The 17,764-nt window shown below is 44.0% G+C and overlaps 1 long non-coding RNA gene across 1 annotated transcript in view; it reads right to left on the minus strand.

Annotated features, from left to right (window-relative positions):
• Positions 1-16,887, minus strand: part of LOC108498073 — a 32,513-nt gene extending 15,626 nt beyond the window's left edge. The window contains exons 1-2 of the long non-coding RNA XR_001875058.1: positions 16,362-16,887; positions 15,625-15,726 (exon numbers count right to left, since the gene is read on the minus strand). This is a non-coding gene — a long non-coding RNA (uncharacterized LOC108498073). The remainder of the gene's footprint in view (positions 1-15,624; positions 15,727-16,361) is intronic.
• Between the last annotated feature and the right edge of the window lie 877 nt (positions 16,888-17,764).

The raw sequence follows: 17,764 nt of genomic DNA on the forward strand, positions 1-17,764 counted from the left end.
TGTTTACTATGAGGCTTTCAGAAATAGAACTTAGAGAGCAGTTCTGAACATGAGATACAAGTTTAGAAGACCTCAGCTCACTCCTTCCACTAACAGCACTAAAAAAACCTAAGTTGTTTGCCCTCCTCTATTCTTTTGTTAGCTCCAGTCCCTACCTTCTGCATCTTGGTCTGCCACCAGATCCAGAAGAGCCTATCCTGAGCCTCCCTGGCAGCAGGCTCGGCCAAGACAGGGACACAGATCATGGTGTTGCCTCCCACCCTGGTGCCCCCCATCCCAGATGTTCAGCAGTGGGGCAGGATGGAGGTGCACCACAGTGGCATGGGGATGTGCCATCCCTCCCAAACCTCTCTGCAGTCCCCTCACTGTGGGGTGGCCGATAGCGAACCCAGGCTGTGGAGCCACTTTGGGTTGCCCAGGGAGCAATGGTGTCCAGGAGAGCAGTGCTACTCCTGAAGAAATCTGTCTTAGTCTTTGTGGCCTTCACCCAGCCCTTACCCTTTCCCTTCCTTCAACACCACTCACACACTTCTGTGCCCTGCTGCAGCCTATACTCTTTTCAAAAAAAATAGCAGCCACTCATCCTTTGGCTTATTACATTTGTTAACCCACTTAACAGCACCACTGAAAGGTGAAAGGGGACCAAAACCAAAGCCTGGAAGGGAGATACCTCTTCCACTCATTTGTAACAAAGTTTTATCAACATCTGAGCACGTGTTAGTCTCACTCGTCCTTGTTTAATGCAAAGCAAAGAATTGGAATAAGCCGGTAGGATGCAGCATGGGAAGCTTGGGGGCAGAGCCAGTGGCCCAAAAGATTTGGTTTCATAGGTGTGTTTCTTTGACTTGAAACATTATTATTATATTCCAAATGGGTTGACAAGGCAAACAAGCACAGTTGCTTCATAGGCAGTCAGTATGGATGCTGAAAGCAGAGCCCCTTGGCCCATCCCTTCCCCAGACAGCTACTGCCTTCCCGCAACACTCCCAGTACACAGCCCGTCTAACGTGTTATTTTGTATGAAGAGTTCAGCCAAATGAGCCGTGAAGCAATGAGACAGGCAAAAATGAAGCAAGTACAAACGATGCCCACAGCAGCAATCAGACAGGTTGGGAACTGTCTGCTCCTCCTTCATGGATGCTGTGATGAAGACCTGGCTGCACCAGCGTGGCAGAAGGACTCTCATGGATGTTTATCTCACCAGGAGCAAAGAGCAGAATATCAAAGAAATAAATACCCTCCTTGGCCCATTTTCTCCCTTGCTGGCCCAATTTCCCTCTTTCTTTGGTTTCCAGCTCCATTCTCTTTGCTGGGCACAGCTGAAGAGAATCTCTGCCTGCCCAAGCAGCCAGGCAGCACCTGCCCTGGGCCAGTGCTACGCAGCACCATTCCTGCAGTCTAAAGGTTTGTTGGGGCCTCCCAGCAGACTGGAAATACACACAAAGCCTGTTTTCACCATCAATAACTTATCCTTATGTTTCCTGCATATTTGCAAGAGTTGGGGTACACGGCAGAAGAGCTGAAGCTGCCTGGGAGCTGGATCATTTGTGTGGCAATTCTTTTATCTACAGAAGGAACCAAAGCTGTCCTTACCTGGGCAAGTACATTGAGGCTCCAGACTCCTTTCCCTCTGGTGGCTAAATCCCCTGAGATGCACAGCAGGCTGGAGGTAGCTGGGACACTCAGCCAGCTCCCAGGGACAGCCCTGGAGGATGCACCCCACCAGGCCATGCTGTTCCTGAGTTATCACACACTGGGGTAGTTCTGTTCCCCACAGCCCTGCCAGGAGCGTGTCCCAGCTCCTGCACAATGCTGGCTTCAGGGTACCTCCTTAAGCACCCTCTCACCTAAATATGTATAGACACTTATACCACCTGTTTTGCCACTGTTGCTGCTCAGGGGCGGGTTTTGGTCAGTGGAAGGAAAAACAGTGCCCAAGGGCTAGAAGCTGAGGTAGTCTGGTGGGACTGTGGTTGAGACCTGTATGGCTGGGACCCTATGTGTGCTTGAAACTGGCCTGAATTTGAAGGGATGCATGTAAGGATTGTTACAGGAGTTTCCTGAAGGATCCAGGACTATTCCACATCTTGGAGGCCAACAGGTGCAGCTCTACCCCATATCTGCACAGTTACATCCCCTCTCCCCTCTGCCACACCAGATGGACACATCCAGTCTGGATGGGGAGCTCTCCCAGGCCTGGGAATTGTTTGGGAGTGTCTGAGCCAAAGCAAGTGGCAAGGACAGTGAGGAACACCACACAGAATTGATGGTGGTGGTGTTGTCAGGCCAGCACCCGGCTGAGAATTAAAGGAAAGCACAGAGATTGTATTTAGGTGAAGTTTTGGGTCATGAAGTAAAACTAGGGGATAGGGAAGGACAGGATGTAAGGCCAAAGCAGCACATATGTCATGTCTTCTCTTATCACAGGTGATGCAAAACTCATTGCATTCCAGAGCTCCCTATTGTTGTACATGCATCTACAGTGTCACCATAATGGCTGTACCTTGAACTATGGGGATAGCTTGTGGGCAAGGACACCAGAAATGGTTTCAAAAAATGGTTTACAAAAAATTTGCTTTTTGCTTCTTTAAGGGCTATTCTTAAAGCACAGTTTTTCTTTTCCACCTGTATTTCATGATTTTGAAGGAGAAAATATTTCAGCAGCAAGAGAGGCTAATTCTGTAAAAAACCACAGAGCATTTTACTAGCATATCATTCCTAGTAGAAAATTATAGACTGCTGCTTCATCTGTTCTTCTGCTGCCCCCCTGAGTGCCCATTGCTTGCTTTAGGACAGGCATATCCGCACAAAGAGCAGCTCTTGTTCTGAGTGCCACAAGCCCCGTGCAAGAAGCTTCTGAGGTCTGGGCTGTGCCAGCAAAAATGGGGGCTGATTCCTAGGCCAAGTCAAAAAACATGTATTTACAAATATTTAAGAAATGCTAAAAGCAGACAGAAAATCTTGCCAGCCTTCTACTGTCTAAAAGCTGAGTGCTTTTCAGCCTGAGCTGAGTTTTAACACTCCTCTTCACAAACACCACGTTCCACCCTGCAGTGATTTCCTTTGTAAAAGGCAACTCAGAAAATAAAATAGCTCAATTTCTTCCAGGCATATCTGAGAAGCCATTTTCTAACAGTAAAACTGACAGATTCAGCTGCTTTAATACCTGTGGTATTATCTTGACCTGAATTGCTTTCAGGGTTGAGGATTCTGCTGTGACCCTCACACATGAAACTGCTTGCAAGGGGAATGACTCCAGTGTTACCTGCTGTGGGGCCTCCAGGGTCCATTGCAAGCTGCTGCAAGAACTCTCTTCTCCTGCCAGATGTTTCTCCAGCAGCCTCACTTCATGGGTCACATCACCTTTAAAGGGCCTCTTCTACTTTCCAGTCTTCCTAGTCCCATTATAGAGTAACTCTCATGGGTGTCCCTGCCTTAGAGACCATCACTGGAATGCCCTGCCTCATCTCAACACCTGGACCTGACAAAATCGTGTGCATACATGGCATCAATCTGGATTGTGAAACTGGCCCTGGCAACAAATATGGAAAACATCTCCAAATACACCTGTGAGGCAGTTGTGGTACAGTCTGTGTTAACCTCCCAGTGGCAAATGAGTGAGTTTTCAGATGCCACCTTGAAACAGTACCTTCTGACCATTACAGACAGGATAGAAAAGAGGGGAATTCTTCAAAAGTGCTCTCATAAGTATATAGTTCTCCTCCTTGGGGCAGGTAAAGGGACTGTCTGTGTTTCCAAATACATCTTGGCAGGCAACAAATTAGGCAACATGGAAATGGTCACAACACCCACTAGGACCTTCACTGAAGATGCCTAAAGGACCAGGGCCTGTACAAAGGATAAGGTGACAGTGGTGCTGGTAAAATCTTGTCCAGGTCATAATTTTTGCCTACATCATTAAGAAGCCTTCAGAAAATCAAAGAAAACATTACTTAAACAACCAGCAACCATCAGTTCTCTCCTCCTTGGTAAACATATCTAAACACCTCCTCTTAAGTCTTCTCTTTCACATGCCTCTTACAATGCCACTTGAGTAATATTTAACCCTTATCTCCCCGGCTCATAAAGGAGATGGAAGAACTGGAAAAGGACATAAAGATATTGGGAAGATGATAAGTAAGGAATAGCCAACTACATCATGACATAGTGGTCTAGAAAAGAGATGACTAGAGTGAAAGCAGATCCCATCAGTGGTGAGGGGCAAGGAGAAGGTCGATAGGCAATTGGTACTCATGTGTCTCTCAGTACAAGAACAAAGAGGAAAAAACCAAAACTAGCAGAAGGCAGCTTTACATTCAACCAGAGGAAGAATTTCTTCTAACCATAGACAAGGCAGCTGTGTGACCCATTATTGGTAGTTATTTTAATCCTGCAGTCTTGCCTAGATTAAAAACCCATAAGACAAACTCACAGAAGTGGATGGAGAAGATAACAGGACAAGACAAAATTCACCAAAGCAAATACTGCTGTGGTCAGGAGGAACATACCTTGAGCAGAAAGCAGGGCCAAACTTTGACGCTGACTAAAGAAGAGCATGAGACTCTGTGCTGGGGCAGCCAACCATTCAAAGAGAGTTACACCTCTCTTTTGTCCCACTTCATCCTCGTGCATTATTAAATCATTACTGCCATCATTAAAAACTAGCCACAGTGACTTCCAGTCATCACTTTGCCTCATGCCTTCTAAAGAAAATGTACCCTGCCTTCACATTGCCTGCTGCCAGATCCTCACTGGAGATTAACTTATTCTTGACTGTGTTACAGAAATGTGCTCAGCTGAATCCATTCTGCAAAACATAGTTTGCTTATACGGAAAGGAGACAGCTGAGGGGGGTCCTAGTTACAGTCTGCTACTGCCTACAGGGCATTAGAGAGAAAGCAGAGCCTGATTCATCTCAGAGGTGACCAGTGACAGGGCAGAAGGCCCTGGGGGCACAAGTTGCAAGAGGGTTTGGAAGTGAGGGGAAAACTTTCCTGTGAGAGCAGTGCAGCCCCAGGACAGGCTGCAGAAAGGTGGTGGGATCTCTATCTTTGAAGAGATCAAGCACTCAAACAGATGAAGGCCTGAGCTACCTGACCTAGCGCTGTGGTGAGCCCTGCTGGGCACACAGGGATGTATTGAAAACTTCTGGAGATGTCTCGTGACACAAATCTTCGTCAGATTTTGGGAGCCATATTCCATCCAGTGTGACCAGCCTTGCAAGCCAGAACTGATCATCCGTGTATAATCAAATACGTAAGTGTTCTTGACAGGGGAACAGCATCTTCCATGCATGATTGAGACACCAACTCACAAACTTCATGGGTGGTTCAGCCGTGAGCTCCCTGATTCACACAGCACCTCTGCACTGCTGCCTGCCTTGCAGTACTGGAAAGGATCTGCACAAGGGAGGAGCTGCACCTGGCACACATGCTGAAGCATCTTCATCCACTTTTCTGACTACCTCATTGAGGGATTATCTGTAATAGTGACTCCCACAGATGTCACAGGTGTTGCTTTATCCATGGCAAGGGGAGGAAGCCATAGAATCCTGCATGTAGCAGCCTTTATCTGCTGCCCTCTGGGGAATTCTCCAACGTTTAAACAAAACAGAAGAAATCTCTCGTTTCTAATTAGTCTTTAAACAAAAGCATCACTACCAGTTCTCCCCAAGCTCAGTGCCACACTAGGCCAGGTACACCAGGCTCTACAGCACCATTTTCATTGCCCTGAGGAACTGTGGCCCACATAAAAGAGGTGGGAACAGCCAATTTTCCTGTTGTCCTGCATGGGTTTAGGTGGACACTGGAAAGTGGTTCACTTTACCCTTGAAGGAGAGAAATGGGCAGCTCCTGGATTCAGCCCTTCCTAAGGCACAAAGTTTGTATCATCTATATCAGTCTCCCATGGACCCCAGATAACAGTCCCATGGACATTTTAAAGGACCAGTTTAGATGAGAATTTTTGCAATCATCACTCAAAAAGAGACACTTGTTGAAAATGAAAATCCACCTCTATCTTCTCAAAAACAACATCAATATTATTTTTCTCTTTCTATCGCTCTCTTTCTCCCCCTTCTGTCCGTAATTTGCTCTTCCTGGTGGAAAGGAAAGGAAGTATAAATTATTGCAACACTGACAAGACCTGAATAGCATCTTCTGTCACTACCAGTAAACCTTAGGAAGCAGAATGGACCTCTGACAGGGCTTTTTGGAATTCTGGATATGCTATCCATGTGCTTCTTTACTGACTGAAAATGTAAATATGAAAGCAATTCAAAGCATGTCCCTCTTCTATCCTGCTTATTTCTCCTGTTTCTGGCACATCTCTTAATTCTTTAGCAATGAATGCACTGAGTTGGGCCACATCTAACTAGTCAAGCAGGCAAAATAATGTACATTTGCCTTGCCCTTTTGCAATGAAGAAATTCAAATCAGTTGCTCTTTCTGTGCAGATGGAGGGCCCAGAAGTAATTGAAACTGACCCAGCAATGTGTAGACTGCAGTGTCACAGTGGTGGTCAAATGTTGTTATCTTGTGAAAGATCCTTTACGTGGCTGGAGACAAAATGCCTCAAGCAGAAATCTGACATAGGATTTTTCATTCTCAATCAAACTCTCAGTTGGGGGTAATAACATAGTAATCAACACTTTCTCTATAAGGCTTCCAGATTTCTACCAGATGACATCTCAAGGCATATGTGATGTGCAGCAATTCCACAGGGAACACTACATACACACACTGGATTTATCAACCACACACAGAGGAGGATTTTACCTGTGTGCTGAGTACACCCAGGACTGTCTGAGCATAAGTAGTTGACCCATAGAAATTGTGAACCAAGGTTTTGCAGCTTTCAGGTAATTTTGGATTCACTGGTTGTACGCACAAAAAATAGGCCTGCACATGTGTCGTGGTTGCCATTCAGGATGAGTGGATATTGGCTGTGCCTTCAGAGATTACTGCTGCATTACACAGCACTACTGTTTGAATAGTGTACCAGACACTCACAAACAGCCCAGATTCTGGTTTTTGGCCTGGACAAAATTTCTGCATGGGAAAAAGGGGACTTGCTTAAAAATCCTGGTTCTAGAGATACTCTCCAGATACTGAGATCTCCAAAATTTAAGAAAGGCTAACCTGAAATTATCCTCATCCTGAGTGGTTGTCTGCTTCTTCTCATAAGCTGGACTACACCCTGCTAATCAACTAAGCTGGGGCATGAAGCGAGACAAATGACACATGACAATCCATGAGGGAGACACTTTCTATAGACGATGATAGAAGGGTTTGGAGTTTCCCTCAGGGGAGATATTCAAGAACTGTCTGGACAAAATCCAGAGGATGACCTTGCTTGAGCCAGGAGGTTGGACCCTTCCAAGAAGACTCATTCTGTGATTCTGTGATTTTAATGTAAGGATTCCAAGTGAAAGTTAGGATCCTGTGAACCAGTAGGAGGACAACCAAAGGAGGCTCTCTTTAATTAATTGGTTCCTTGCTTCTGACAGGTATCCAGAGATTTTTACTAGAACTATGCCCCTAATCTTTTATGTGGTCTTGTAGCACCTTGCTAGCACCTGTCTTCACCGGTGGTGATAGACACTCCCAACAGAGAGATCATGGGACAGTCATCACTGCCAGCTTGAGAACACTGAATTATGTGCCCATGACTTACACAAGACTTCTGTGCTGACTGAAACTCGTATCAACTACAGAGGGGCACACCACTGTTTGCCCTGGGGAGTGCACAGAAAGGATGCACTTCGCTCATCTGTTGTGTAGGTTTTAAAATATTAGTAAGAAAGTCTGGGGAATATGCTTCAAAAACAGAGCTGTGGTTTGGGTTAATTCAGCAGCTTTCAACTCAGTTGCTGTGCCTCTCAGGGCTGCCTCCTTTCAGTTTCAGAGAAAGAGAGAAAGAACCAGCCAGAAGCTGGCTGCCTCATTCAAAACTGCAGAGTGTGACTTATGGCGGGAGTAAATCTCACCAGCTTCAACTTCTACTGAGGCAAAAATCTCTTTTTTTAGTCTCGATGCTCTTTTGTCAGCAGCATGAACACACAGAAAATTGCATGTTGCTACCATTTTTGAGTCTATTGTTCTATAAACGATAGATTCAGAGGAACAGTATTAAAAAAAAAAAGAGAGAGAGAAAGAAAAAAAAAAGAAAAAAGGAAACAACCCAAACGTCTGTCAACTGTGCAAAATGCATTCCTGCACTGCAGGGTGGGTGGTCTGCTTGGAGGTTGTTATGGTGTCAGCACAAACTGCCACAAGAGGTTAGTGATGTGTGTGCAAATACAGCAGCATGATCTCTGCATTTGGAACCAAGTGTATTATATATACCTGTGTATGGAATCATGTTTAACACACGCACTCCGCTCACTGGCCGACAAGTGGGAAGTGCCACTCTAACATCGCATCTGCTCTCTGTCAGGAATTTCACTGGCATTTTAAAACCAAGCTGGATATACTCTCATTTTACACACAGGGAAACAGAGGCATAAAACTCACAAAACAAATGATAGATTCTGGGACCTGGAAAATGAGGTGTCTTTGAAAACGTAGCAGCAAGTTACTTGTCCAACTTCACTGATTAAATTACTAAGAAGATGGAAAGCCAAATCGATGCCTTTTACAATAGGTGGTTCAGTGCAAAAATCCAACTGCAGCCCTTGCAGTACCAAACACTGAAATTCTTTTTCTTTTTTGGAAAAGACCTGGACGTCTTTTCATTTGGAAATTGGCTTTTGTATCAAATACTAAACATTTTATTGTGTACTTTGTAGGTGTGAGACTTGTAACTAAAGTAAATGAAAATTCAAAATTCTTGCTATTCGTACAGCTGTGTTAATGCAAAAAAAACACACATTAAAGAGAAGCTGAAGATATTGTCAGGTTTAGCTTCAAGTTAGAGGAAAGTGTATTTGGGTGGGGATTATATGACCAAGCGTAATGGCCAGTTTCAAATAACTTAGCTAGATTCCACTTATGACTAATTCATTTTATTTTTTATAAGCGTTAAACTTAGTTGTTCCGTTGATTCTGAGGATGGAAGTCCAACGGCATTCACGGAACAGTAATTAAGAGCACCCTCTTGTGGTCATTATCACAGATGTTAATTTACTCTTTTATGGTAAGCTGTTAATGTATCTGCTTTGTCATGCCAACACTGTGCCCAGAAAGTTTATTTAAAAATGCCCATGAAGGTGCTGTACGTTATTCATGTTATATCCGCCTAACAGGCACAACTGCAAGGTTTTATCTCGCTTAGTCACCAAAAATTCTATGCAATTGATAAAAATATTTTAACACTTCATGCAGCTTAAGGCTGCCATTTTCAAAATTGGCAAGGAAACCTTCAGGTAGGATACAAAAAATGATAGAGCAGTAAGTCTGGTCTCCATACCAGAGAACTTAGCAAAAACTATTACAGAGGATGGAATTAATGTACAGCTGCATAAAGCTCTGTTGAGACAAAAGCAGTATGCCTACTGTAAAAATGAGTAATTTTTTACTTTTTTTACAGATCTGTTTCACTTCTCTGCAGCAATGATGAAACATGAAGACTTCCCATTTAACCATAGCTTTTCTTAAGATTCCTAAGTATAGCATTTACTAGAATAGAGAAAATAGTATCTGATAGTCATTAAACATAAAACACCATCAGAACACAAATAGTAGGGGGAAATGTATGCGTGACTTACGGCAGCTTCAGTCAAATTAGCTTTAGTTAAGCTATATGAGAGTTATAGCATGAGAAACTGTCAAAGATAAGAGACGGTTGGATCGAGTCTTTACAAAAGCAGATTAGGAAGAATATCTTGAGTGCCAAGTAGCCAGCAAGCATGCTTTGTCTGCATTTAATTTCCAAACACCCCCCCTAGACATGTACCACAGCACAAGAATTTGCCATATCATATTAGTTTCACACTGATCTAAATTTAATCATCATATTGCATGATCAAGTTAGTAACTAAAACTTGTTACCCGCTACCATGAGAGCATACTACTTACCGGATGGGCCCTTTGGGATTTGCCACGTAAACGTGTGAGTCAAGAGAACCAATGTCCCGTATGAGGAAATTTGCAGCCAGGATTCTGCCTGAGTTAGGACCATTTTATGTTGTATACAAGATTACTGCAGTGTGTAATTCTGAGCAAACGCTTTGGGAAAAGTAAGAAGTAGCACTGTGAAGTCAGTTAGTGGAATGATAACACAAAAAAGGAAAGTATGCAGATTATCAGGGTATTAGGGAAAAAACTGAGGTTGTACAACACAGAACTAAAATGTCCTAGAATGCCACTTCGATGGACAACAGCAGGGACAGTCTCAGGAAATTAGGACATTGGTTATAAAGTATTCCAGTACTTTTGAATGTACCATGAGAAATTACATTGTTCAGAGAAGAGATGGAGTGGCTAGTGCAGGGATTTTTGAGATGATTTGTACAGGCACTTTCAAACTTCAGTGGGACTCTGAGGTAGAAGTTAATGAATCTGTGAGATGATGCTGGGACTTCACCAACTCTGCTTTTTTTGCTTTCTCAGAAAAGAAAAGAAAAAAACCCGGTGAAAATCATGAAAATATTTCAAACATAATTTAGGAAAATGTGCAACATTCAGAACTACAACCCCCACCCCCCCCAAACTGGAAAAACAAGAAATGAAAAAATGGGGCTTGAGGAAGATCCAAACTTTGACAGATAAAATTCAGGCTGGTTGAGTTTAACCATGCTGACACACCCTAGAGAAACAGAGCACATGCAGACTCATGAGAGACTAACACATCCCACCTGGCATTGGACTGTACCAGTAGTGCATCAGCTGCAGTGGCTGGCAGGTAAATTGTGTCAGATCTCGGTCAGGGAACAGTCAAGTGCTAGACAGGATGCTTTCCTAGACAGGTGAGTATACTTTCACTTGTTGGTGAACAGTTTCACTGCCTCCAAATTCAGAGGGGATGTTGAAAACTGGGAGCCGTTGACCACTGTTGTAAAGTAAACCCTGGCTGAGCAAAAAGCAAGGAAGTGCAGTCTCTTGCAACAAAAGTGCCGTGTTACTAGATCATTAACTAGATTCCAAAATCACTAACTAGATCCTAAATCCGGTCAGAAAGAGAAAAAACTCTCCTCCCCCCCTCATTTATCTTTCTTCACAAAGAACTTCCCAAGCTATGAGCAATATGTGGACATATCACGCTCTTCCAAAAAAAACCCAAAACAACAAAGTACTATCGAATGGCAAAGCTCAGTGTACCTATGCTACAAAGAAAGCAAATTCTGAAAGAGAGCAAACCAACCTCAAAAATAAAAGGGAGTATCTGGCTTTACCTTGCTGCTGTTACGCAAAAGTTTGACTTCAGCAGCTTACCCAGAAACATTTGGATGAAGGGGAAGTAACACAGGAGTGTAATAAATGTCTCAAAGGGGCATCAGCAACTCTTTTTATTTTACTTCACTTATGAACACTTTCAAATTAATCACAGGTATTAAAACCTTTGGAATCCATTTTTCCCTGTTCCAAAAGAGAAATCAGTTAATGTCACACGTTAAATTGCTGTGGTCAGTGTTCTTCTTTCTGGAAAGGCAAAGCCAAGCTTTCCTGTGGTGGGGGGGGAGGAGGGGAAGCAAAAATAAGACAAGAAAATCAATTAACTGAAGAAATCTAGGTAGCAAGTGAAGACCTTGATCAGAAACTATTTTCTGGTCATGCTGAGAGGATGCATCAGGATTATGTTCAATATTCAAATTCTGTAGATGGCTCAGTCCCTCAGAAGCACCTCCCACTGGTCCTGCATTCCTAGGGGGCTTAAGCCATATGCTGACTCTGTATTTCTCTCACAGGGAGGTTGGTGTGAACCTAAAATGCATGGTCCAGTCATTAGGATCAACTCCACATTCTCCTTCTCCTTTTGTGCTTCAGCAGCCTGAACTGGTCACAGGCCTAGTGGTGCATATGGACAATACTGTGAGAGGAACTTATCATATGTTTGCAGTTAACATTAGGGAAACAAATTGGAAAGAGAGATCTGATCAAACCTGTGGACAATGGCATCAAAATGTTTTGTAGAGATTTGCAAGGACCAGAAGAGACTTATCTTGCTTAAATCCTGGTAACTGGGATATGATTTTCTTGCTACATGAGACTTTGTCAGCTGTTTTATGGTTCTCCCTTCCAGCTACTCTCACAAGGAACAAGTCAGGCTGCCTTGGAAGCAATAGTAAAAAAATAAATCTCTTTATGGTATAGCTTAAAAAAAAAAGTATAATACACTGAATGATATAAAGCAGAAATTTGAAGAATTTCTTCGTACATACTTATCTTTCCCATCTCCTTAAATACTTCAGGAAGGCCAGAATTTTACACTTTTCTCCAGAACACTCAGTCTTTCACCTTCAATACAGCTAGAGCTCGTGTCTTGGGGATTAATATAACAGATGATGTACCTATTTTCTGTCTCACAAATGCTCGACATCCTCTAAATAAAAAGACAAAGTGACAAAAGCCTTGGGCAAAGTTTCCTAGTGTTTCTAGTTACTACAGGAAAGTTCTTGCATGGATTAAGTAACTGTCCGGATAGGAATATCGAGAGGGAGAATAAATCTGCCAATATATAGATTCCTTTTACGTGATATGTGAATCTTCCTACACATGATAATCTTGCACATTTGGAAAAAAGGCCCCAAAACCTGAATAGTTCGACTTTATTACAGCTGAGACAGGTCTTCAAAGCCCATTTCTGGTGGGGCAAGAATAATCCCAGTACCTTAGTTTCAGAAAAAAGGAAGTATTTTCCTCCAGTGGTTTTACGCTTTGTATTGAAGATACCAAATCGTCAAGGCTGCCGTGCCACAGTTACAGAACTTGTTTGCTGTTTGGACACGGTTTCCTACTCTTTGTGTGCATGGAAGAGAAAGATGAGTCTTCTCTGGTAAAATACTGAAAGAGGATTTCTCTTTCTGGATTGCCAATCAACCACAAAAGTGTGTAGCCAGCTTTGTAGCAATCTCTGAAACAGTAAAAAGCAGCACTTTTTCATCATGCCCTGACACTTTGCTGTTCACAGATATGAAACCAGTGGTTTTTATTGATATTAAAAGCAAATATATTAAAGTCCTATTCAGTAAAGAGAATAAACCAGAAAAGTCACGTACAACGCTAGCAAATAAAAGATATTTACACTTTAATTTCACATTCTGTCATCTCCTGTAAGGAGAAAATGATAACAAACTTGCATTAAGATCTCCTGTCAGAGAAGAATGCCGATTTTTGTCTCTAAACATTTGCACTTTGGTTCTTGCCTACCTGTTCTTTTCAGATCTGTTGCTCAGGCATTCAACACTTTAGGTGTTTACCCCATTATCTGTCTGTTCAACCAAGATTACATACATCAATTGGGGTACAATAAATGGAGCGTGTAGACAGGTCACATTACTAAGAAAATCCCCTCCTACAGGTAGCGAGCAAAGGAGAAAATCTCACGGAGATATGACAAACTTAATTTACTCTGCATGTCCCATTCTGTCCAACAGGATGATTCACTGTGTATTTCCTGATCCTCGAGCTACAGCATAGGTGAATTCAGAGAGAGAACATACAAATCCAAGCAGGTGCACTGTCTGGTTTTAACAAGTTCACTCCGTTTTTCATAGGTCACATGCTTCTTTTTCACCAAGAAGCCAGCAATACTTCTCCATTTATTTATTTAAGGTAACGTAAGAAATGGGTGTATGAAACCAAAAACCTGATGAGAATAAAATCACAAAGGGCATGGTAGTTTTTTGTCTTACATCCCTAAGGACACAATTGAACTGTTCTCTCCCATTCAAAAAGCCTTTGAAATCACTGGACAAAATCCAATGCCTTAGTCATGCTAAGAGGCAGCAGCCCAACAGCCTGTGTGTATTAGCTGGTCAGTTGCTGGCTACTGAATTCAAGTGTGGCTAAAACTGATGCTATCACCTGAACCATCAAACAAAGGGAGAGGGAGGGGGGGAGGGGATAAAGAAATTTTTCTTCACAGCTGCTTCTTCAAAAGAAAAACTCACAGAAAAGTAAGACCGTTAGGTCTGTTCCTCGTGGAACAAATGTTTTCTACTGAGGAAGGACAAAAAGATGGTTTGGTTGTAGGTATGCAACTGCAATGCAACTGTATGCATATTGCTGCTAAGACTTTGTGGACACAGAGATATAAGTGTATCGTGAGGCAAAACAGAAATATGTAGCCCAGCAGTTGGTCTATAATACTCTGGGTACAGATGAACATTGAGTCTGGTTTGAAAGAACCCCATCACACAGGCTTAATGTTATTATGTGGCTCCAGGTGTTTCAGCATGATCCTTCATGAATACAGAGGAAGAGGTGCATTGCCTCGGATGAAGAACTCATTCAGTCCAACATCCTGTTTCCACCACAGGCCACAGGCCAACGTCAAAGGAAGAGGAAAAGCAAGGCAAATACATGATATCTTCTCTGCAACACTTCCACAGCTTCCAACTGCTTTTAGCTCTGGGAATTTCCTGAGTGTGAGGGGGTGTTCATTCATTAACTCTCAACACAGCCTCTTCCTAATACTTGTCCAGTCTTCCCTGCACTGCACCCCAGAGAAACACCCTGTACCCAACGTGCCATTCAGAAACACACTGCAGGAAGAACATCTCCTCTGTTTATTTAAGGCCTGGCTCCCATTATCACAAATCTGGTGGTTTGTACTCAAAAAGTCAGTCGCTATCCAACCTCTCCAAGTTACTTAGGATGTAACAGGCCTCAGACATCCTCCCTCTTGAGAGAGAACGCCAATCCTACTCAATTGTCGCTTTCAAGGGACACAAAGTCAGACAGCTAAGCATCCTTGTTATTCTTTTCTAGTTCCAGCATTTTCTTTCTAAAAAGCAGGAAACCCACCAGGGAACAGTGCTCATCATGCAAACTCAGCACAGACTTCTGGACTGCCATAAATATGGTCCTTCTTTTGTTCTCTGTCCCTTTCCTTAAAATGTGCTTTTTCCAAACACCAAGCTGATGTTCGTGCAGGCCACACATACTTAAAGTCTCACTCCTGGGTGGCAGCAACCATTTTAGGTATTCCTATCTTTTACGTGAAGTTAGGACTAGGTTTCTGCGCACACATCATCTTGCACTTACCTACCCTGTATTTAATCTATTTTTTACTGCTTAATCACCCTCAATTCTTTACAAATGACCCTCAATCCTGCTAACTTAAAAAAAAAGTTTTGCAGAGTCAGCAAACTTCTCATCTTGCTGCTCGCTGTTTCCTCCATGGGAGTGATGAATTGTGAAGCACTGCTTAGCTGCCTTCTTGTGCTCGACTACTCACTGGTGCTGGTCTCTGTGGCTATGAAATAATGCATGTCTATGCTTGCCAATTAACAGTCTACCTTTTAATATATGGCTACCAGCAGCCAAGCAATACTTGGTATTACTTGGCATACAGCACCCGAAAAACTACGTAAAACACAGATACCATTATGATTATTAACTCATGTGCACCTGTTAAGCCACGTGTGCTTAATATTAAGCATGAGTATTATTGCATGACCAGAGCAGTGCATATGAAATAGTTTGTAATGCCTTGCTAATACATAACTATTAGTTTTATTACCTTCTCACGACCATGAAAATTAGGAGCGCTGTATTTGATTCATTCTGATCAGAAGCAGAGCTGGGGAGAATATTCTCCTTTGATTGCCCAGTCACACTGATCCTGTGAAAAAGAAAAAATCTCAAACCTCTAGTATATGTTTCTAAAACAGTTTCACTTAATAAAGCATTAACTGCACTGCTTAGATAGTTGCAGCCCACAGCCAATTTTATTTGAATGCCTTGCCTCTGAATTTGTTTTTGTTTATGTATTCCGATTTCCTTTTAATCCTAATTCCAGTTTGGTTGCATAACAACAATGTCCTTCTGCCCTTAAAAACCCTTCCACAGGGTCTCATACTTGGCTTTGCTTTAATGCAGTTTTAGTTTGTGAATGATACAGAACCATTTGTTACCCCACAAGCACAACTCAAAAGTTCACTCCTCCCTAAATGTCTGCTCCTACAAAACAAGGAAAAAGAAATTGACACCAGAATAATACAAGGAACACAAGCATATGCGTGTTTGCTTTTCGAGCAAACAATCGCATTTCCAAGTCATCCAGTAAACACTTTTCTTGAATCTTTTTATTTAACTTATTTCTAATGTATTTATTAATCTGTTTGTAACTCCACTGTCACTAAGTAAGTCCAAAGGAGGGAGTGACGAGGTTGGAGAAATGTATGCTCATACTGTATAATTGCATAAGCTACTTCCTGTAGGCTGGGGTAATGATTTGCATTTTCATCTATTAAATACCTTGTGTTCTAGATCCTTCTCTCTGACTGTGAAAGGTATTTGGACATCTCCATTGTGGCACTTTTCCAACTTTATACAAACACTGGAAAGCAATCTTGCTGAAAGCAGACGGTTTAGTATGACTTGGCTATTAATTTTTAAGGAAGAGGTTGTGTGATCTGCGACAAGAGAAGTATTTTAATTGATGGGAGGAACTACATACCACTCGTGCAAGTATTAGAACCACTTAAAATGTCTTCATCTGCATTTCTGTACATATATGTAAATATATAAAAATTTCCCAGAAGCAGGATATTCTTTACACAGCGTTCACAGCACACTCTGCTGGCTGTTGTCGAAAGTTAATGCCAAGCGAGGACGACATGCTAAAAGGAAATAAAATGTTTCAGGACACGGGAGAAACCCAATCCGTGCAGGTAATTACCGGGCGTTCGAACGGAGAGGAACAGGGGACAGTATTCTGGGAGCAGCAGGGAAAGGCTGGCAGGAAACTAGTTTAGTTTCGCGGAAGAGAGAGACCTCTGGGGGGGGGGGGGGGGATGGGGGGGGGGGGGGGGGGGGGGGGGGAGGGAATGGGAGGCTTCTCCCTGCGCTGTGAGGTCATCCCGATTCAGCATGGAGGCAGGGACCATGCATCTGTGCCAGTGCCTCCATTTCCGTTCCTTCAAGGACAGGGCAGGCGCTGCCTGACGGGCGGGCGAGGATCACTGGCTGCTCGGCATTAAGTGGCTTTACAAGAAGGTGGCTTAGAGCCACATTTGCATGACAAAGCCATTTGCGCGCCCCTCGTCTATAGGGAAGGCTGCAACCTCCATTTATCCTGCGCCGAACACGCGCGACCATGAAAGGCAGGGACGGGGATTTCGGTCGGGAAGCTCTCTTTCCCGGTGCCGAGCGAGGCTGGGATCACCGGGGGCTGCGAACAGCGGGAGCACAAACGGGGACAGGGATCCAGCAGTTTTCTGGGCAGAAAACGTGGCCGGGGCCGTTTCCGGCCGGGTACCAGCCCTGCGCAGGGCTGTGGCGGGGCCGGGCCCGGCGGACAAAAGGGGCATTGCTGGGTGACGCTGCTGAGGAATTCCTGCCGGGCGGGGCGGGATTTATGGCTTTTTTTTTTTTTTTTCCACGGGGCCGCTCGGGCCCGAGGCGGGGGACGGTGCGGAAAGCGCAGGGTCATCATCGACTCCCCTCCCCCAGTCCCCCGCCCCCCCGTCCCGTCGGTCCGCCATGCCGGTCCCAATCCTGACCCCGATCCCGATCGGGATCCCGGGGCCGGTCCCGCCGCCCCCCCCGGTCCGATTCCGGGCCCCCCCCGACCCCGCGCGCGCCCCTCGCCCCCCCCCGCCCCCCGCGCGCCACGCGGGCCGCGTGCCCCGCCCCGCCGCCGAGCAGCGCGCGCGCCC

This window comes from Lepidothrix coronata, unplaced genomic scaffold, assembly GCF_001604755.1.
Source record: "Lepidothrix coronata isolate B3197 unplaced genomic scaffold, Lepidothrix_coronata-1.0 Scaffold55, whole genome shotgun sequence".
NCBI lineage: Eukaryota > Metazoa > Chordata > Aves > Passeriformes > Pipridae > Lepidothrix > Lepidothrix coronata.